Source organism: Bufo gargarizans, chromosome 1 (genome assembly GCF_014858855.1).
Source record: "Bufo gargarizans isolate SCDJY-AF-19 chromosome 1, ASM1485885v1, whole genome shotgun sequence".
NCBI lineage: Eukaryota > Metazoa > Chordata > Amphibia > Anura > Bufonidae > Bufo > Bufo gargarizans.
The window spans coordinates 461,120,801-461,137,366 of record NC_058080.1 but is presented as its reverse complement, the minus strand read 5'-3'; the positions used below and the strand labels follow the sequence as shown (position 1 = coordinate 461,137,366).

Genomic DNA, 16,566 nt, shown 5'->3' with positions numbered 1-16,566 from the left:
CACCACATATAGCTGCAGAAGTGAACAGCGTATATAATTTTCTGTTTGTACTGAAATGCGCCACTAAACTCTTTCCCCACATACAACTGCAATAGTGAACTGCGTATATATTTTTCAGTTTGTACTGAAATACGTCACTAAATGCTTTTACCGCAAATAACTGCAACAGTGAAGTGCGTATATATTATTCTTTTTGTACTGAAATACAATGCTTTTACCACATAAAGCTGCAGAAGTGAACTGCGTAAATATCTTTCTGTTTGTACTGAAATACATAGTAACATAGTAACATAGTACATAAGGCCGAAAAAAGACATTTGTCCATCCAGTTCGGCCTGTTATCCCGCAAGTTCATCCAGAGGAAGGCAAAAAAAAAAAAAACCTTTGAGGTAGAAGCCAATTTTCTCCACTTTAGGGGAATATAAACTTCCTTCCCGACTCCAATCAGGCAATCAGAATAACTCCCTGGATCAACGACCCCTCTCTAGTAGCTATAGCCTGTAATATTATTACACTCCAGAAATACGTCCAGGCCCCTCTTGAATTCCTTTATTGTACTCACCATCACCACCTCCTCAGGCAGAGAGTTCCATATTCTCACTGCTCTTACCGTAAAGAATCCTTTTCTATGTTTGTGTACAAACCTTCTTTCCTCCAGACGCAGAGGATGTCCCCTCGTCACAGTCACCGTCCTGGGAATGAATAGATGATGGGATAGATCTCTGTACTGACCCCTGATATATTTATACATATTAATTAGATCTCCCCTCAGTCGTCTTTTTTCTAAAGTGAATAACCCTAATTTTGATAATCTTTCAGGGTACTGTAGTTGCCCCATTCCAGTTATTACTTTAGTTGCCCTCCTCTGGACCTTCTCCAGCTCTGCTATGTCTGCCTTGTTTACAGGAGCCCAGAACTGTACACAGTACTCCATGTGTGGTCTGACTAGCGATTTGTAAAGTGGTAGGACTATGTTCTTATCACGGGCATCTATGCCCCTTCTGATGCAACCCATTATCTTGTTGGCCTTGGCAGCAGCTGCCTGACACTGGTTTTTGCAGCTTAGTTTGCTGTTTATTAAAATTCCTAGGTCCTTTTCCAATACTCCACTAAACGCTTTCACAACATATAACTTCAGAAGTGAACTGAAAATATATTTTTCTTTTTCCACAGCTATTAACCACTAAAATTTTTTCAACATAGCACTTGCACCCCAAGAACAAATTGCTGGAATTACAGAGCTGTATAATGGCTATTTGGATCCCCAAATAATCTTTACCTGCATTTGTAAATCGCGTTTCTAGCATTGTCCCTTGCGCCTTCTGACATCTCTCCCTGCACTAAGATGCTGTGCAATGGTTCCTCCCTATCCTTTCCCTGCACTTACAAATAGTTTTTTTAAGGTTTTCTTTTCACAATCAGGTTTTTTCCTATTGCTGTCCCTAGCGCCTTCTCACATCTATCCCTGCAGTCAGAACACTGGAAAATGTCTGAATCCAAGATGGCTGCCGTATTTATAGGGCTGTGACATCACAGGGATGGCTGGCTGCTGTTTGGCTCCATGCAGGCATGCCAATCTGGGTGATCCCGCCTTCCCAGAGTTCCCTGCCCCATGTTTTCACACGTGCAGCAGCCATTTTAGGAAAAATGTGATTCGTTACCACGAAGAGCGAGGAAATTCGTCAGCTTTGAATTGCTCATCTCTACTGGTATTGCATACATCTTCAGGTATTTTGGCAGGATCTATATGGCACTGTCAAAAATAAGATTGGGGTACAATTGCCTTTTAATGTCCAAGTTGCCTTATTAGGGGATATAGAGATCAAGGATCAGCTCATAAGTTCAAACTTATATCTATGGTTTTTATGCTGGCTAGAGTGATTATAGCTTGTGGGTGGATGGCTAGAGCTGCTCCTAATATAAACAACTGGCTTTGCTTGGTTAATAAAGAGAAGGAATATGAAAAGATTAGATATACTTCCCAGAATAAGCCAGAAGTATGGTTCAAATTATGGGCTTCATGGTAAATGGTTGTAGTGTTTTTTTGTTTTTTTTTCTCCACGCTCCACCAGAGGGACCTGATCTGAGTAAATAAAGTAACCCCTATAAAGAGAATTTGTCTACTTTTAAGGCGGTTTACAGAGCTTGATAGAGGAGGTGATTGTTAGGAAGGAACTGCCTGGTTGTCAGTGGAGGTGAAGTGCTGCATGATCACCTCTACTTTATGGGGATGAATGATGGCTACTGCTAGGGTTGAAAAAAAAATAATAATATGTTTATGCTCTTTCTACAGATATTCACAATTTTACAAATTCTTGTGTGAATAAAAGCAGTGAACTTGCTGAGTGTCATACCAACGAAGGACAAGCTTACATTCCATATGATCTTGCAAAAATGTATATTAGCAAGGTTTGTATTGATAAGGAAGAATATGCCTTTCAGGACCAAGGCCTTCAGATGCCTTAATGCTCACATCGAAATTTCATCTTTGTAATGCGATTTCTAATGATGAATACAGTACTTAATTTTTTGTTTTGTTTGTTTGTTTTGTTTTTTGCTGCACAGTTGAAGCTTTAATGTGATACCAAAAGTAAACTAGCATGTTTTTAATTTTTCTAAATTTATCTAGAGAAATATTGAACAACTATGCAAAAAAAAAAAAATGCTAATTTCCTTCTTTTTTACTTTTATAATTAAATATAATTTCTTCAACCAAAATGTTTTCTTCTTGGCAAATACATTTTGTACAAAATTTTTTGAGCCTGTCTGCCAAACGTCAAGGAGATCTCTATAAGACGGGAACCTAACACTAAATCCTACCTGTTATGTGCCATAATGGCCACCATAAAATTCAGGGACTGCAGGTTCCAGGTGCGACAGATGAATATGTGCGATCCTACTGAAAACTATAGGATCAGTTCTAGCTTTAGTTCCCCTCTGGCATTATTTGCACCACGTCAGAGGCGAACTCTTTCAAAAGGTAAATTCAAAAGATTTGAGAATGAATAAGCTTATGCAGGCTAAGTAAATAAATATATTTACTAAGTGTGATTAAATGTAAGATTACACAGGAAAATCACATAGAGAATAATAAAGTAAATAGACATCACTAGCCTAAATATGGGGTACAGAGCAGGTCAGCCATGCTATAACACATGGCTTTCTACCACTTTATAACACATGACCAACAGGGTGAACAAGAGATAGGACAAATCAATACTTACATCCTACCTAGGTTGAAGTTCCAGACGGAGTCCGAATATATTTGTGCAAAGCAGAGTTATTACCATCAGCCCCTCTTCCAGTATTCATCATGCATGTCTCTGAGATCACTCAGGAATGTGGTGTTATCAGCACAATGGAGGATGGGTACTTCTCTAACCCACTATATTACAAGGGAAACTTTATTATACAGAATATTAAAAGTAATATAAAAGAGACAGAATTAAAGGGGACAGAGCCAATTAGTACTTACAAATACTCTTACAATGCAGAAACTGAGCTGAACTGCTGTCCATATGTGAATCTGGCCTAAGCATAATCTGTTTAATAGTAGCAAGCTGTGGAAAGTAATCTACCTTTAAATTAAGCACTATGATTTACACCCTGTATGCATGGGAATAGTCAATTAGGGTGTAAATCTACAGACTGGAGGAGGGAAGGGGTTAAAAAGCTATATTTAATTTGTGCAATTAGTTAACCTGTGAATGCAGTTATTTCCACCTCTCATCATTTAATAGTGCCTGAGAAAATTAGAGATAAGTGTTTATACCTCAACATATATTTCAGATCTATGGCACTTGTAATTGCCTGAAAGACCAACCAATCAGCATGGGCATGTCACTGTATTACTGAACTGCATGCACTGATTGGCTGTCTAAAGGCACCTGTCTACAGTGCATTGCGGTACTACAATTTTTGTACTGCTTTTTACATATCCCAGGATGAAAGGGAATATTATATTTATTTTATTACTTTTCTTTCAGATAGCCGTTGATATGCAGAACATGAAATTAAAATATATGGATATCATAAAAGAAATTAATTTCAATACAAAGAAGCAACAGGTAAAATGTTTCAGCCTTACAGTATATGTATATCCTCAGAGTGTATTACATGGATCAGCTTTTATCGCAATGGCCAACATACAGTACTATGCAATGCAATAATGTCTGTCTGGCTGCAGTTTCACAGGTTAGGGTCTCAGAAGCAAGACCCACATGTCTTCTTACTTCTCTAAGGGCGAGATTGGCATAGTAAATCTTAGTTAAAGGTGTCCTAGAGTAAGATGTGACAAATGTATTAAGAGCCATGGGCCTCTTAATTGATTTGGTACATCTTCTGGCTTTCAGTCTGTCAAAAACTGAAATCTATACAATAGCAGTTGGTGTAGATCCCAACTACAATTTTCCCCTGTTTTTGGTGTAAATTATAGTAAATTATTTGTGCCATAGCAGACCACTTTCCTTCCGCTAAGCCCTGCCTTTTTCTTGCCAATTTTAAAAAGTAGCGAGAAGCCCAAAAACTTGTGCATCATAATCTGCAGCTTTTTATGCCACTATTTTGTTGTAAAAACATTGATAAATCTCCCCCTATATGTTTAATAAGAGAAGAACAATATTGTGTTAATTTGTCAAATTATATATTACTACTAATTTTACCCTTTGGGATTTAAGATATCTACAATGTGCAGCAAACTAAAACAACAGTTTGACCTTCTAACAAAAAGAGCAAGTGAATTATGAAATTTGGTTACAGGAACAGGTTTCCTTTAGTATTAGAAATCCTTACCATGATAAAATGAAAACCTTGAAGACCAAAATACAAGCCTATCATGATGTCATGGAGAAAAAATCACAACACTTTCAGGATAAAATTAAGGTGAGCTGTCCTATGACAAATTCTGCGGACTGAAATTTCTTGACTTAAGTTTGTTGACTCCACTTGTAATAGTGCTTTTAGTCACATCTGTAGAGATTTGCCTTTGCAAAGGACAGTGGTCAATTATTGTGGCCTTTTGCCACGAGAAGGGGTCCTGTGAAGAACAGAGATTATGTATGGGGATGTATCAGGGGTGTAGCTAAAGGGTCATGGTCCCAGGTGCAAGAGTTCCGCTTCCCCTCACTCCATAGTGCTTTGTGGCATGGGGCAGGGGAGCAATATAGCCTTCATGCTACCTGAGGCAAAAATGAAATGGCCACCCATGCACAATTCTTGACCTAACCTCTTCTCTCTTTCCAGAAGTATAACTTAAAGATTCTGGGCCCCAGTGCAAAATCTATGACAGAGCCTTCCCTGTGTGCATTTTCTATAAAACAAGTGTCTTCTTATATGGCACAAGGGTCTTTAGGCCCCTTCAGGCTCCTGGGCCGGGTAGCAACTACTACCTCTGTACCCCCTATAGCTACGTCCCTGGGATGTATTGAGAAAGCAGGTCAGAGATGTAAGAAGGTAACTGGTTGTGGATGGTCTTATATGTAGTTGTTAGTATTTTTAACTGAATTCCCTGGCCCTGACAACGTTCTTCTAATACAAAAAAAATAATAGTGTTAACTTTTTTAATTCAAAACACCAACCAGATATTTTAACTTAAGGATTTGGAAATGGAAAAGGAACAGTGGGTGGAGGAGAAAACATCTCTTCTTCTTGAGTTAAATCAACTGAAGATAAAACTGGAATATGAAAAGGTACTTTTTCTTTTTGTATCTATACTTTACTTAAACAAACATTTTGATATTACTAGAAAGTACAATGGCAATTTTTTTTATATATGTGATCCTCAAAGGGGATTTCTTTTTTGGTGAAATTAATGGGTTACCACGTTCTTTGCATTTGATCCATCCATATTGATTGCAGTCCAACTCTTACCACACTCACCGATTAGCTGTTTGAAAGTCCTCTTCATGATTTACCAGGCACAGCTCTGAATTTGTAGTGGCATCTATGCCTGGTATTACAATTCACACATTTTTAATCACAGGCACATCAAAAGGATTGAGCTGAAATGCCAAAATCTACTATAGGTACAGAGCTGTACTGTATCCAACAGTAACAACAATGAAAGGGGTAGAAGCTCACACTGGGGCACTGTAGTCCCTTCAATTAATTGATCATGAGAGGTGCCGAGTGGACCTCCACTGATATAATTTTGATATCCAAAGCTTGAATAGCCCTTTAATCATTGCATAATTAAATTAATAATGAACTTCCTAATACGCTTTCATCCTGACTTATCAAGTCCAAAGTGTGCTACACCAGTATTGATAGGCCTTGCACTCCTGAAGCAGATATTTAACTTATAACTAGGCGCAGGCCCCATCATAAATTAAATGCTTCCTTCGGCAGTCCGTACGACAGACTGACATCTGCTCCAGCTTGTAGCTTCATAGATTTCAGTCATCATTTATGCTAGTTTCTGGTGTTAATGATATTAAATGTGCTGGGTTGATAGCCCTGTCCACACCCCCTGCCCTCCCTACGCCCTCTTTGCAGAAACTGGTGGGGGAGTTGTAAGAATGCCAGTTTAGACAATGACATTTTCAAAAGTAGCAAAATCGGGTGTTGCACGTTTTTAACGCTAAATCCATGCATTGGGGGGGGGGGGGGATGATAAACCTCCCCTTTGTGTTTCAGTTTCTCACCATTTTCTATCCATATAATTTATTGTTTTTCAAAAAGACAAATGAAAAGTAAACACAAACAGAAAATCTAACATTATCATGCCTAAATATGACAATGCAAATGGTATCATCCCCCCCATAAAAAATCCTAATTTAATAATTTAGTAATCTCTTACATTCATCTCATCAATTACATTGGAATCTAAACCTGTTCATTTATTAGAAAAATGTCCCACCTTCCCTATATTTCTTCTAATCTTTCCAATTTATCATATGTAAACTGCATCTATCACATCTGAGATGACAGGTAACAGATGTGCAGCGCAGAAGGGAGGGAAGAAGAGTACCCTTCCACTAGGGAGAGGGAGGAGTGGTGACCCCTACCTGGCACTGGCACCTGGCTGCCTTGAAATCCCTAGACGGGCTGCTAACCCATATGCCAATCATATCTCTCCTCCCTGGCTTACCCTGAAATATGCCCTTGGTAGTGAATAGGGTGGTGGGAGCACTAGTCCTCACCACTGACACCTAGGGTAGCAACAGGGAAAGGACAAACAACACAAACACAATCAACAATCCCTGAAGGGAGACATCAACAACAGGAGACAACAACAGGAGTGAGCCAGAGATCCAAGAGCTCCAGTTCCAACGGCTCCACAGCAACAGTTCTACAACTGAGGTCAGAATAGAAGATCTGGAAGGAAGGTCTATATCTGGCAACAAGGGAAGCAGAAAGGAGACTATATAGTAGCTGGGAGTGGCTGACAGAGAACAACTGAAATGAAAATCTACAGATTTCTAAATGGGACAAAAAGGATCACAAACCTAAGTAGGAAAACCTGGATCGGAATCCATTCCCATCACTAGGTTATGGAGCGATCTCTTGAAACCGAGCAAGTAGCCACCCACTGTGACCTTCTGACCCCAGGCACAACAGGGTCAGCAATAGGTCGTGACACCCTTGTGACAGCATCTAATCTTACCCCACATTTAATTAAAGTTATCCTCTCAATTAAATCCCCCAATTTAAGAACAGAAATTTTTCAATTCCTGCCAGTACATGATGTATCAAAATATCATTTTTTGGGAACCCTATCAAATTCCATTCCTAATAGATAAACTTTAGGGGACAAGGTCACTCATATTCTTACTATCTTATACATCTGTGAAACACATTTCCAGAACCTACCTACTATACCACATTCCCACCACATATCCTTTAATGTTCCTTTATCACCACACCCACTTTAACATTTTTCATTATTCATATAATAAATCCTGGCTATTCTACATGGAGTTAAATGAGCTCTATGATACAACTTCAATGATGTTTATACTACTGACACTTGCTACCTCTGCTAAGTTTTTGACTTATTTAATTCAATTTTTCTCCTGTCCACTCCAACTATAAATCCTGTTCCCATTTCAGCATGTTGTCTGATTTACTGTCCTGTGAGTCATTAATATCCAAATAGTCCTGCAATCATACCTTAACTCGTCGGGTCCGACACATATAACTTTTCCAGCCATGTTTCTCGAGCTTTCCCTCTTTCAAAAATCCTTTTCTCAAAGCCAAAAATCTGTACTAACCTAATAAATTCACCAGCTGGAACATCCCATGTAGATAAATTGTTTTCTAAACTTACCAGTTTTCCATCTATCAAAAAACATTATGTTCCTACAATACCTTTCTCTATCCACCAACTAAAATTATCTTCCTTTAACCCCGAATCAAACACAAATTATATTAGAACACAAAATAAACTTTAAGCTGGGTTTTGTAATACTTGAATTAAAAGACTTTTTGGTTTGTACCATATTCACTATAATTTTCCATACTTTTAAGAACTGGCTTATTCAAGTATGTGTACTGTAAAAAAAAAAAACTAACTGTGCTAACCCACAACTCTTATTCATTGATCCTTACAGTGTAGAGTTACAGACATGGAGAAAATGGATTCTGAGCTTGTTAAGTGTAAGTTGCATTACTTGTAAAGAGATATTTCTCATAGGGTGACTTACTGTGCCATAAACCTTGTATGATGTAGTTAGGCAAATGGATATCCCTTCCAAGCTGCTCCTCTACAGGGAGTGCAGAATTATTAGGCAAGTTGTATTTTTGAGGATTAATTTTATTATTAAACAACAACCATGTTCTCAATGAACCCAAAAAACTCATTAATATCAAAGCTGAATATTTTTGGAAGTAGTTTTTAGTTTGTTTTTAGTTTTAGCTATTTTAGGGGGATATCTGTGTGTGCAGGTGACTATTACTGTGCATAATTATTAGGCAACTTAAAAAACAAATATATACCCATTTTAATTATTTATTTTTACCAGTGAAACCAATATAACATCTCAACATTCACAAATATACATTTCTGACATTCAAAAACAAAACAAAAACAAATCAGTGACCAATATAGCCACCTTTCTTTGCAAGGACACTCAAAAGCCTGCCATCCATGGATTCTGTCAGTGTTTTGATCTGTTCACCATCAACATTGCGTGCAGCAGCAACCACAGCCTCCCAGACACTGTTCAGAGAGGTGTACTGTTTTCCCTCCTTGTAAATCTCACATTTGATGATGGACCGCAGGTTCTCAATGGGGTTCAGATCAGGTGAACAAGGAGGCCATGTCATTAGATTTTCTTCTTTTATACCCTTTCTTGCCAGCCACGCTGTGGAGTACTTGGACGCGTGTGATGGAGCATTGTCCTGCATGAAAATCATGTTTTTCTTGAAGGATGAAGACTTCTTCCTGTACCACTGCTTGAAGAAGGTGTCTTCAAGAAACTGGCAGTAGGACTGGGAGTTGAGCTTGACTCCATCCTCAACCCAAAAAGGCCCCACAAGCTCATCTTTGATGATACCAGCCCAAACCAGTACTCCACCTCCACCTTGCTGGCGTTTGAGTCGGACTGGAGCTCTCTGCCCTTTACCAATCCAGCCACGGGCCCATCCATCTGGCCCATCAAGACTCACTCTCATTTCATCAGTCCATAAAACCTTAGAAAAATCAGTCTTGAGATATTTCTTGGCCCAGTCTTGACGTTTCAGCTTGTGTGTCTTGTTCAGTGGTGGTCGTCTTTCAGCCTTTCTTACCTTGGCCATGTCTCTGAGTATTGCACACCTTGTGCTTTTGGGCACTCCAGTGATGTTGCAGCTCTGAAATATGGCCAAACTGGTGGCAAGTGGCATCTTGGCAGCTGCACGCTTGACTTTTCTCAGTTCATGGGCAGTTATTTTGCGCCTTGGTTTTTCCACACGCTTCTTGCGACCCTGTTGACTATTTTGAATGAAACGCTTGATTGTTCGATGATCACGCTTCAGAAGCTTTGCAATTTTAAGAGTGCTGCATCCCTCTGCAAGATATCTCACTATTTTTGACTTTTCTGAGCCTGTCAAGTCCTTCTTTTGACCCATTTTGCCAAAGGAAAGGAAGTTGCCTAATAATTATGCACACCTGATATAGGGTGTTGATGTCATTAGACCACACCCCTTCTCATTACAGAGATGCACATCACCTAATATGCTTAATTGGTAGTAGGCTTTCGAGCCTATACAGCTTGGAGTAAGACAACATGCATAAAGAGGATGATGTGGTCAAAATACTCATTTGCCTAATAATTCTGCACTCCCTGTATAAGAGAAAATATATTGTGTGGCATAATTACAGTTTCTGAGTCTATTTGTTTCAACACTACAAGTGCTCTTCTCAAGTGGTTTGTATGGGTGTTATGTCCTTGCTACTTGTATTGACCTTTGTGGTCTCTGATCCCACAACAAGGATGGCATAATGATGGACAGAGACCCAGCATATTAACTGAAACAGACAACAAGTAGGCAAATAACTTTGTGGTTCCGGGACTCAGTATTGAGAGAATAGGAATCATTGCCACAGTCTATCATAGAAGACTCGGGCTTAAAGGGGTTCTGCACTTTGTTTTAACTGATGATCTATCCAGAGGATAGATTATCAGCTTCTGATCGGCGGGGGTCTGACATCCGGGACCCCTGCCAATCAGCTGTTTGAGAAGGCAGCGGCGCTCCAGTAGCGTCGTGGCCTTCTCACTGTTTACCGCCGGCCCACTGACATCATGACTAGTATCAACTAGCGTGGGCGGGGCTAAGCTCCATTCAAGTGAACAGAACTTAGCCCTGCCCACGCTACTTGATACTAGTCGTGATGTCAGTGGGTCGGCGGTAAACAGTGAGAAGGCCGCGGCGCTACTGGAGCGCTGCTGCCTTCTCTAAATGCTGATCGGCGGGGGTCCCGAGGATAGATGGATAGATCATCAGTTAAAAAAAAGTGCAGAACCCCTTTAAAGGACCCAGGCTTAAAAGTTATTTTTATAAAGGCACACTTAGTTACATTTCATGGCAAAAGCGCTTAGCTTGGTGGTTACATTTCTTGACAGAGGCATTATACTGTGCAGTTATAGTTCATGGCAGTTCACAATACTTGGCGGTTACCTTAGCAAGATAACAGCCTCTATTAACTCCCAATTTGCTCCAGGCACATCACACTGCCACTAGTTTTCAGAACTCGCTTTACTCACAGGTAGAGATGAGCGAACTTCTGTTTTAAGTTCGGCGTCTAAAGTTCGGGTTTGGATTAGCGGAGAATCCCGATCTGGAACCGGATATGGATTCCGACTTCCGTTGTGGTCCGTGGTAGCGGAATCAATAATCGGCCATTATTGATTCCGCTACCACGGACCACAACGGAAGTCGGAATCCATATCCGGTTCCAGATCGGGATTCTCCGCTAATCCAAACCCGAACTTTAGACGCCGAACTTAAAACAGAGGTTCGCTCATCTCTACTCACAGGTATGCAGCTGTTAAAGAGGTCAGGGATTTTCTCACTGGTCTTTGTCTGGTCTCAGAAAGCACATATTCTAGGTGGTATAGATTTCAGTTTATGTGACACAGACTTCCCAATATGTGGAAAAAACGTTAACTGCTTTTGGGTTTTAGGCCAAAACTCATGATACTCGTATGTTTCCTTTTATAGAATGTTTGGCAAATAATTACCTAGATTAGTATACTGTGAAAAAGGGGCATATGTGTGATCAGTAATAGACTATGTGGGCTTCCTTGGTTTGGAATGCAAATGATAAAACTGTTTTGTCACTGAAAGCAAGCAACAAGGGCTCTTAAAGTGGGTAAAAAACCTTAAAGGGACTCTGTCACCAGTTTCTGACCCCCACTTTTAAAAATATGGTTCTGTGCATGGAGCCCTTGTGATTCCTATTAGGTGTTATAAGCTAAATCTGCAGGCTCATTTAGTTAAAAAAACGTTTTATCTAACCTGTCAGTCAACTTGTTAAGGTGCCCAGGGCGTTGCTCATGGCTTGACGATGCCGCCCGCCGCCGTTCGTGCCCAGCTCCTCCTCTGCTCTCATCAGCGCCGCCTGAAAATACTTATATACGCCTCCGGCTCTCCCTCACTCCCCCCTCCTTCTTTTCTAAGATCCCGCGCGTGCGCACAGGCCTGTGCCTGATGCGCCCGTGCGGACTTTTTCCGTTCAGCCTCATTGAGCGAAGTGCGCATGCGCAGGCACTTCGCTCAACCTCCCGATAACGCGAACACTGCCGCACGCGCGGGATCTTAGAAAAGAAGGAGGGGGGAGTGAGGGAGAGCCGGAGGCGTATCTAAGTATTTTCAGGCGGCGCTGATGAGAGCAGAGGAGGAGCTGGGCACGAACGGCGGCGGCGGCGGGCGGCATCTTCAAGCCATGAGCAACGCCCTGGGCACCTTAACAAGATGACTGACAGGTTAGATAAAACGTTTTTTTAACTAAATGAGCCTGCAGATTTAGCTTATAACACCACAATAGGAATCACAAGGGCTCCATGCACAGAACCATATTTTTAAAAGTGGGGGTCAGAAACTGGTGACAGAGTCCCTTTAAATAAGTTTTTCGGGAGCAGAAAAATATTTATGAAATATAAAAATTGAACTAACTAATATCAAATCTGTTTGGATCATCCTCTTTCTACATCTGAATGACTGTTTTTGTGGATAAAATCACACAACTGTTAACGATTAATTAGAAAACTGTGCACACTGCATGTTGGTGTGGTTTCAGCCCTTATTTATCTAATAGGAAATGCAAATTAAACATACAGTACCAATAGAAATTAAACACAATTTAAAAATAAAATTCACAAATAAACTAGCACTTACCATCAAAATCGCATCTAAAACCAATTTGATATGAAAAGTAGATGAAAAATTACTGTTTATTTCACACATAAAACCAGAGAAAATGTAAAAATATATAAAAAATGTTTTGCTTATAAAGTTGTCGTACTCGCCAATTGCAATATTAAAATGTACAATTAATGTCCAATGAACGTCCACTTCTGTCTTTGCCTTTCATAAATAGGTAAAATTTCCTATTATTCTAATGGGTTCTTTCTGATTTACTGTAACCTCAAAGTCTTTTGGTTCAAGAAAACTTTTCCTTTCCATATTCCTAATTCTAATGTTTGCTATGTGCTCAGACTTAGGGGTTACAGTAAATCAGGAAGAACCCATTAGAATAATACTACCTTACAATACATAGTATAAGAAGATAGAAGCCATAATAAGAAAACATTGGCACCAGAGACAAGATGGTAGGCCCTCTATTAACGAACGTTCCACAAATTACTTATACAAAGGCCCCTAACCTATCACTGAAGGTCGCACCAACAATAATAGAAAGAGAACATAAAGAACCAATTTTACATAAATGGCACAATCTAAAAGACTTTTGCAGATGTGGTCAATGCAGAAACTGCAAAATAACGAAATTCCCCCCAAAAACTACAAAAATTCTATCATCAAACAATACTTTCTCTTGAGGATATTAAAGATTTTCTAACATTTAATTCAAGTGTAATTTATATAATAGAATGTCCGTGCAAGAAACAGTATATAGGCAGGACAAAGAGAACAGTAAAAAAACGAATCTCTGAGCACATAGCGAACATTAAAAAAGGGTACGAAAAACATTCTTTGTCCCTCCACTTTAAACACAGACATAACAAAGACCATATGTGGATTAAATTTGCAGCTTTAGAGAAAGTTAAAACACACTGGAGGGGAGGTGACCAAATCCTTGAGATGTCCAGACAAGAGTCAAGACGTATTTATGAATTCAACACTCTACAACCGGGAGGCCTTACTTCAGATTTTGAAGTATATGGATTTCTATAGATAAGTGGGAGGGTCCCGCTCTATTGGAACATTGTGTGTCAGGCTGTTTTACCAGCACCACGATATTCCCTTGGGGTGGGACCCCTCCAGTCTCTCTCCTATCAATGTATTTTGTATTTTTTATATTTTATTTTTTATCAATGTATTCTTTATCAATATATTTCCTATCAACAATGAAGATATTAATCCCTTTTTTCCTAACAATAAGTCTTCACATAGCTTATATATATACGCCATCTATATATATTTTTATAAATTTTTTATATGGACAACCTTTTATATAAGTTTTGATTATTTGATGTGCATTTTAACCGTAAACCATATATAACAACTAAAATGAGGTAAAATATCAGAAAAGCTACAAAAAACGCACAATAAGAAGAAAAAACGCATGAAAACCGCAACAAAAACACAGATGCGCTTTTTATATTTTTATCAATATTTTTTGAAATCTTATTGATCGGAAGAGAATCAACATGTGGAGGCATTAATGAACTAAACAAAAGCAAGTAAATAAGGCAAAATCATGTTGGACTATAATGGAATGGCCTGTCCCTTTAAGAGATCCATGTTGGGTTTTGGTGGGTTCCCTAAAGAAAAGGGTAAAAAAGGTGGGTAGATGTGATTCATAATATGGCCACTGAGGAAGAGGTTAGAAGACCTCGAAACGCGTCTGGTGCAGTTAAAGACCGCAACTACCCTCCATTACCCGCTCATATCGCCTATCCAATTGCGATATTTAAAAAAAGATTGCAAGACTAACTAAGAAGATCTCTCCTTACGCTTCATTCAACACCCATCCAGAACTATCATGTGACAGAAAGAGAAATACAAGCTCTGATATACAAGTCACGTGACGGAGCATCACGTGAGGCGCCAGTGTCAGCGCGGGACCGAAAGAACACGGCCGCTACACAGAAAGCCGACACATACAGATCTCACTACAATACGAGAGTGGGTGAGTGTAATTACAACACGAGGGACGCCTCTGGTGTACACGCTGAAGCAATTATTAAGTAAGTAGAGACATATTTATTTATATGCACGTATATCTACAAGAAAAGCAAGGCACTTCTATGTTAGGCTACTTTCACTCCTGCGTTAGGTGCGGATCCGTCTGGTATCTGCACAGACGGATCCGCACCTATAAATGCAAACAATGGTATCCGTTCAGAACGAATCTGTCTGCATTCTATGTAAAAAAAAAGTCTAATTGTTAGTCAGATGGATCCGTCCTGACTTTACATTGAAAGTCAATGGGGGACGGATCCGTTTGCAATTGCACCATATTGTGTCAACGTCAAACGGATCTGTCCCCATTGACTTACATTGTAAGTCAGGACGGATCCGTTTGGCTCCGCACGGCCAGGCGGACACCAGCGTTTTGGTGTCCGCCTCCAGAGCAGGATGAAGGTTGAACGGAGGCTAACTGATGCACTCGGAACGGATCCGCATCCATTCAGAATGCATTGGAGCAAAACTGATCTGTTTGGGGCCGCTTGTGAGAGCCCTGAAACTGATCTCACAGGCGGACACCGAAACGCCGGTGTGAAAGTAGCCTTGTACGCCAAGTATATGAATGGACAGATCTCTTATTACAGCACTTCATAGCACAGCAAATTCTCTATTATAAATGATGAAAGAGTGACACTATTATTATTTTACACCAGTTTATATCCAGTGGATTCAACATATGAACTATCACACTGCATCAATTGGTTTTCATATTTTTATTTATTTGTGAATGACACTTCTTAAATATATCAATTATTGCATCTTCTTGATCACTTTTTTGGGATATTTTACCTATTTATGAAAGGCAAAGACAGAGGTGGACGTTCATTGGACATTAGTTGCACATTTTAATATTGCAAATGTCGAGTACGACAACTGTATATGAAAACATTTTTTATATATTTTGTATTTTTATTTTCTGGTTTTATGTGTGAAATAAGCAGTAATTTAATCTACTTTTTATATCAAATTGGTTTTAGATGTGATTTGGATGGTGAGTGCCAGTTTATTTGTGAATTTTGCACGATTTAAAAATAAATCAAAATTAATATTTGAATGCCTACCCACCTAATTATTAATTATTTCCTCCATTATAATATGTGAGCGTAATACTAAATATGTAACTGAATAATATGTAACATATTTTATTATATTCCATAGGCCCACTGTGCAATGGGGAATATCAGAGACAGATTTCAGATGCAAGAGCTGAAAAAGCAGATGAATTTGAACACATCTCATATATACACTAAAAATACTGAAGAAAACACATATTGAGAGCTCAGAGACAAGGGATTATTAGGGATCTTGGTTTTACACCTATGGATTGTTATCTGTGTGTGACTTTACACTGTTCTGTATAAGGCCATTAAAGCAATTGTGTATGTACAGTACTAGAAAGTAGGCCATCGAGTTAGGATGTAAACCCTAGAGAAAGGAGATGGATGTCAGGTGGTGTGTTGCATATTAACACCTCTTATCCCACTCAATTTTAAGTAACAAAGGGGATACTATTCTACTATTTTGCATGTTCATTACAGACTAGCTATTTCTTTTATGTAGTAATTTTTGAAGCTGAATGTAACATATATTTCAACAAAGAACACAATGTTTAACTGGTCCTTGTCTCGTTTCATTTTTTTTGTGCACCTTGTAAGGATATGTTTTTTGTTTTTTAGAAAACTTTTCAATGTTTAGTAGATAGGATAAATCTTTATA

At 39.2% G+C, this 16,566-nt stretch overlaps 1 long non-coding RNA gene across 1 annotated transcript; it reads left to right on the top strand.

Moving 5' to 3' along the window:
- The first annotated feature begins 5,610 nt into the window (after window positions 1-5,610).
- LOC122938516 lies at window positions 5,611-16,135 on the top strand. The gene is made up of 3 exons (XR_006390030.1): window positions 5,611-5,687; window positions 8,550-8,595; window positions 16,009-16,135. It is a non-coding gene; the product is annotated as an uncharacterized LOC122938516 (long non-coding RNA).
- Window positions 16,136-16,566: the final 431 nt, after the last annotated feature.